We start from the raw sequence: 7106 nt of genomic DNA on the forward strand, positions 1-7106 counted from the left end.
GATCTGCTTTCAAGGCATGGGAATAATAGGTGAATTTCATCACCTCAGGAAATCATCCTGCACATCTGAAAAGCCAGATTCTTGGTTCCAGATTTGAAGAGTTTTATAAAGAGCAGACCAAAAACACCAAACTAGGTCAACTGTTGAGGTATTTCCCTTGTAATTGCCATAGTTAGCATTGGAGTCATTCTAATGAGCTCGATTGTTATTAGATCAAATGCATTCCGTGTCCACTTTAATCATGTCTGAAGGCCAGCCAGGTCTGGCTGCTGCCTCATGTGCCAATTTTTTCAGCTGTAACACTTGGCCGTCAGACAGAGGCGACTCCGTTCGTAATGTCATTCTGTATTTAACACACTATTTCACACACTTATTAAGTATTCCATTTTTATTAGAAAACAATTTTCTAAAGCAAAATAATTTTTGACCTTATTTGCAGGATCCCAGCACCCTGAGTATCAGGGACTGATGCTGCCAGGCAGTAAGTATTAAAGCAATTAGCTGGTAACTGTCGTGTGACAATTGTCCCAGGAGGTGGCAGTGGTGTGTAGGAAAAGCCACTCTTAGGGATAGGATGAAGGAAGGAGGAAACTCCTGGGGAAACAGGATTGAACTTGGATGGGGCAGAGGAGTTTGCACCTCTTATGCGTGCTCAGATCATGTCCAGAAGATGCTGGGTAGAGGGCCACACTTCGAATAGCGAGACTGTTTGCAGAGGTTCCCCAAGTGTCATTGTTTCAGCGACCACATTCTTGGTTCTAAGCTTCTATCCTACTTGAAGCCGTTAGGTTCAAGACAAGTATCTGTGGTATATATATTATACCTTTTCTTCAAATTGCTGCTGAAGAATGTATTTTTGTTCTTAGGTTAGCATATTGGTTTGCTATTGGGCTACAGGCACCTCAGGTCCTATATAGTTTGTTTTGGGATCAGAATGGGAACCATACCCTTGCATTTCTTGTCTAATGTGAATTTTTTGAGATACTCCCTTTTTAGATCAGCAAGAGCCAAAAAACCTAGTTGCAAATAGAATTTTATACAAGGTAAAGTAGGGAAATGCCTGGGAAAAGGTTACATGGAATATCACAGTTATAGCTCAAATTCCCACTATCTTCCCCATAAATCTGAAAGCTCTTATGGCCCACAGAGTTCCTTGGTTCCTTGTTTGAGAACTGTGGCTCAAGCGTTTTGCCTCTTATTAAGGCATAGAAGTAAGCAGAGAACTTGGACTAGGAGCTGTATGTTTAAAGTAGCAGAGGCTGTGACCAATATCTTGGGATCTCTTCCACTCAGGAGGGACACATTGACCAGGCCTTACAATCCTTCTGCCCTCACATTATGATCTTGATGTTCTGGGACATGCCTTGGCTCCCATGTGCAACTTGTGAATGGCAGGGACCTTCCTTATAAACACTGCCTGAAATCTTAAATTCCAGCAGTTGGAGAGATATAGGTTCTCTTATTTATATCCAAGCAAAGTAGTTTGAAGATCAATGTTTTAATGAATTGTAAAAAGTGATGTGATGTTTATACCACCAAATCCCAGAAGGGAGGAATATAAGCGACCAGGATTGGGGGGTCAAAGCCCAAATTTTAGTTATGGGGTGATTGTTTTATACCTCAAAGGACTTGGGTTTCCTGTATCTCAATTTCTGTGTGTTTAACAGAGCTCATGACAGTTACCCCACAGGGAATGGCTAAGAGCATCAGAATAGGTGCTGAACATAGAAATACTTGGAGTTAGGAATCCACCAGCTTTTGCATGTGGAGCTCACCAGCCATGTGTGATAACGTTTCAGCAGATGTTAGCTTTTGAAAGACACATGCAGTGAGTGGAGAGTGTTGCCTATGTCCATAGCTTTAATTACGGGGCTCAGATGTTATCCAGGTAATTGGAAAGGCACCATTAGAAGACAGGGAAAAAACAAAAATCAATCCACTTGAAAGGTAACAATTTAGGCACCATAAATCAATTTCTCTCAAATATTTATGTGTTCCTTGGGACAGAATCTCTCACCCAGATCTAGCAAACAAAAGGGAAACCAGGAGATTGCCTGTTCTTGTTCTTTCCTTGAGAAAACCCTATGGAAGAGCTTTCCCTTTGCAATGGAAATTCTAAGCTCAGTGCCCGACTATTTTTTCCAGTGAATAGGTGGCAGTGGGATTTGGAGGCAGCTCTGAAACGAAGTCCACTTGACCAGATGCCAAGTTGATGAGCCTCCAGGCACCACAGATCTTACCTGTGCAGAATCAGATCCAAAAACATCTATTGGCTACTCCCTTGAGTTATGGGTCACCATTTCTTATTTTAGATGTAGCAGCTGTTAAACCTGATCAACCACAAGCCATGGGAATGAAGAACTTGAGGTGCGCCAGGGTTTTTCCTAGGTAGAATGAACATTCAAGGAGACACACCAGTGATACTGAAAAGAACTGGCTGATAGAGTGCTTGCCTGTCTGAAATCCAGAGTGCTCATGTTTCAGCTTTGAGGAAGTCCATCTTCGTTCTCAAATCTGTCAACTAGATAATGTCCATTCTCCCGATTTACTAGAAGAGTCTTTTACATCTATAGAATACCTAAACACAGTAGGATCCAGACTCCACCTGACTACTGACATTTGAAATTCACAACTTGGAAAGAGCATTTAGTATTTGTGTGCATAAAGCTTGAAACAAAGAACCCCCGTACTATCAAAATTTCTCTCTTTGCAAGTGCTGTGTGCCTGACTGGCTAGGAAGACCATTAGGAATTCAGGTTTATATGCACCCACTGATACACATAGTCATGCAACTGGATTCTTGATGACCCTACCTAAATCTTTAAGCTTCTGGTTGTGCCAATCAAGTATACTATTTTTTATTCTTCTAAAATTTTATCTGGGGCTAATAGGGATTTTATTTAGGATTCAGGGTTTGCTAAAGTCAATAATTGATTCTTTGTGTTTCACCACATTCAGGTAATACTTTCAGGTACTCCAGAGTATAAATATGTGTACTGCTGGCAAAAGTCCATGGCTGCTTCACCAAAGACATAAATGGAGGCCAAAGGAAAAGCTCCCTCTCTGCTTGGAATCGTTAGAGCACTGCTCTAGGAGGGGATTTATAACTATGCAGTTACAAATTATGAATGTGCATTTGCTCAAGAACTGCACCCTGTTGATTTGCTATATGTTTTTTTTTTTTTTTAATTGTTGGCTTTGTGCACGGCTCTACAGGAGCCTGGCTACAGATCTGGCTGTTGCTCAGTGAGGAGTCGCCAGGGACGTTGTTCCTATTCAGACATGCACAGGGTGTATCAAAGACAGAGACTGCAAACTTGTATATTAAAACCCATACATTACCTACACAATGAAAGCCCTCATCCCACTCAGCACGGGAGGCTTGAGGCGGAGTGTGAGCCGAGGACATTTGTGTTGGAGGAAAGCTGAGTGCTGGTTATTACTCTCACCTTGCTCTGAAAAGTGCTAGAAGTTGCCCTAAAGGTCAGTAGATGACCCGGATGGAGTGCCAACCTTCCAGTTCACTCCTTCCAGTTCACTTCTTTTAAACAAAAGGATACCTGAGATATTTGACAACAGAAACAAGGAGGTTTGCTATGTGACAGGACTGGAGCTGAGAGGGGCAGCTCCTGGGGCTTTGTTTCTGAACAATGTGTAATGATAACCATGTTTCAAACCTTTCCTAGGCACCCTGGCCCATTTCAGGTCATGTGAGGGTTTATTTTTGTCCTAACTACTGTCATCAGAGAGAAACAGAGCCATGCAGTCATGTAGTGGGTGGAGAGGGAGGGCACCATGTGTTTGGTTAGACTAGGTAGAGATGGCCTCAAGGTGAGAAATGTGTTTCCTGAATCCTTGAGTGTGCTACCTTGAGCCATTACAGAAGTGTTGGCCAGAGCCTGTGGGGCTGTGCTAGTTCCTCTTGGTGATGGACAACCTGGTCTGTGCTGCAGGAACTATGGAAGGACATCTTTTACAGAATTTCAGTAGACATATCTGTTTCAGAATGTTTACCTTTCAATTCCATTAATCCTGCTTCTGAAAAGTCCGATCAGTGATGCTGTGGAAAACAGATTTTGAAAATAGCCACAAAGCAGGCTGGAGACCTTGCCTAGGCTCATGGAAGTCAACCTGCCCTCTAAGGACTGGCAGAGGCCCTTCTGGAAAGCAGGTTGTTAGAGGAGGTGCAGAATGCCACAGCGACCCTGATAAGCTGGATGAGGGACATGCATGAAGGCTGCTTGGTGAAGTCTACAGTGTACTGTCTTAGCAACTTGGAATGTGCCTAGGGGTTTCCAGGGTAATAGGCATTTCACTGACCTTTACTTGAACTATCTATACCCAGTTTCCTCAGACCTGGGAGTTCAGTCCCTATAGTCCAAGTACTTGTATTTTCCTTTTGTTCTAACTTGTAATGAGTAGGACATGACCTGTGGATGACCATTTTAACACAACTCTTCAAATACATCATCGGAATCACACGGAAGCAACACTCTGGTTAGATGGAGAGCAATTGTCTGCCTTTCCTTCTCAAGGAATCTCCAGCAATTTCCTTGGAGGAGCCTCTTTTTGATGGAAGGATTGGCTACTCCAGGCTGGAAAATACCCATTGCTGACCTCTTGAGAGAGGTAAGCTGTTAGTTTGCTTTTTCTGGGGTGGAGCAGAATTCCCTTCAAGTACAAGAACCCGCAGGAATCCTTCTGTCCAGAATTTAGGGTCAACGATTATGGCTGTTGTGGTGGCCTGGCCCTGTGCAGAGCTCAGTGTGACTGCCAACTGAAATGCCACTCTATATGCTGGAGAGCAGGGGACACTTTTCTCAGTTCTTGTATTTCCTGTGGATTCACGCATTGCCTGGGAGAGCTCTGCATGTTAAGCTTTCACACCTACGAAGCACAAGGTAGTCTTCTGTTCCCAGGATGACATTCCAATTCATCCTGTTAGCAGCTTCCTTTTCTCAGCTAGCAAAAATAATTGCTCTGCTTATTTTCATGACCACGTGCTATCTCTGTCTCCCCTGGATTTCAGAAAACAACATGGACAGCACAGGCTGGGGAGAGAGAATTTCAACTAATTGCATTTAAAAAGGAAGCCCTGCTTGAGTCCTTTACCGGCCTAGCCAATCCTTCAGCACCTGGTTTCTGCCTTACCAAGTGATAATTAGTTAAGGGAAGTGGGCTGCATGATCTCTGCCAACAGCTTTTAGAGGGTGCCTGGCTGGAAGAAAGGTCCTGTGTGGGGCTTTTAAAAGAGAGATACGTGTATTACATCCAGTGCCACCTCCTCTCAGGTGGCCTGGATTGTGGAGGAGATGCCTTCAAAATGAGCAAATGCCCAACTGCTTCCCCAGTTCTGTGGGGGTGCCTTTAATTAGGGGCTACGATTTAATGCTTTCTATCTCTTTACTAGAACTAGTGTTCCATTGGAGACAAGCTTCTCATAATATACTGAGAGCCATTTTAATCCAAAATTTGATCTTAATGGTTATACTTTCATTTACCCAGAAAAGGGTTCTATGAGGCAAAGGAAATAAGGGAAGTTTGACTTCTACCCAGATACAGCCCGGTGATGGCCAGGATTGGTTCATGTGTTGGTTGCTTTTGCCTCCCACCATTCTGAGTAGGAACTTTTGAGACCATTTTCCTGGGAAAGGAGCTTTGGTCTTTTAGTTAAGGATGTGCATGTGATGGGGCTGTTCTACTTGAAAATTTCATTCAACATCCACATGATGGGTGTGTGAAAGTAGAAAAAGCCTGCCTCCTCTGAATGTGTTTTAACCTTATCCTGTGTGATGGCTGGACAGCGCATTGAGTTTACACAGCACTTTGCCATGTAGCTAATTCTCAAACTATGAGAAGACAAAGTAGGGGCTATATAATCCTTGTTTTTATAATAAAGATCACAACTCAGGGTTCCAGGGACTTGACCTGTGACATCCATGTGGTCAGGGCCATGGTTTCTTAAAAAAAATGCCCATCTGCTTTCAATGTGTGGTTTTTTCCACCACACATAGATCAAGGCCTCCTCAGACTTAATGCTGGGAAAAATGGACTGTAAAGCCCATGGAAGACCCACTAAAGATAAGGCTTTTCAGAGAGACTTTTTAATGCTTAAAATTTAGTTAACCCTAACTGCTCATGGGACAAATGGGAGTGGGGTATTCTTGCACCAATTAGTCAGTTATACTTGGGAACTAAGACCTTATGACTTTGTGTGTTACCCTTAGGTGGAATTTACCGTCTAGGTCAGAAGGAGGTCAGATTAAGGCATTCAGCATGGGTGTGAGAGAGCTATAGGACCGTGCCATGGGCTTTCACTATATGGACTACAAACTCAAAATGTAAGACTGGAGGGTGCAGTCGAATAGAGACCACTCCAGGTGGAGTGCCAAGGAACAAATACTCAAACCTTAAAGGTAGAGGTGAGCAGAGATATAATTCAAATATGGTGCTTGGAGTTAGGATTGTGAGTGACCTGAATTGGGTCATTAGGATGGGGTGTCCTCCATGATTAAGTCCTGGTGGCCTTACAAGAGGCCACCGAGCCATAAGCCGACATATGCACACTCCAGTTGCCATGTGAGGCTTTGCACTGCTTATCTAGTCTCCCAGCAGGATAGCCATCCCCAGAGCTCAAGCCTTTGAGGCCATTCTGATCTTTGCAAACTAAATCATGAGTGAAAAATAAATCTCTTTCCATTAGGAAGTTGGCCTGCCTCATGTACTTCGTTAGCGTCATGAAGAGTTACCTAACACATTAGGCATATGGCAAACATGGGGATGCATGCTCCTCCCGAAACAACATTTGGTACTCAGCTGCTGCTGATGGCTTCAACATTTTAGTTAGGTTTCAAGGCCATGACATGCACTCCCAAGAGAATCTGGAGTTGTAGAATTTTATGTAAATTTTGATTGGTTTATTCAATATTAATAGCTAATTCAACCACTTCTAAATCTCTGCAGGCCAAATGAAAACAGACAGTAAACCAAATCCAACCTGTGAGTCTCATTGGCAACTTGTTCTCTTTATGATTGTAAGTAAATAGGTATTTTTAGGAGAAGTGCACCGAAGTACAGAGATGTGGTGAGAAGCATCTTTATTTCCA

Source organism: Ochotona princeps, chromosome 20, assembly GCF_030435755.1.
Source record: "Ochotona princeps isolate mOchPri1 chromosome 20, mOchPri1.hap1, whole genome shotgun sequence".
Lineage (NCBI taxonomy): Eukaryota > Metazoa > Chordata > Mammalia > Lagomorpha > Ochotonidae > Ochotona > Ochotona princeps.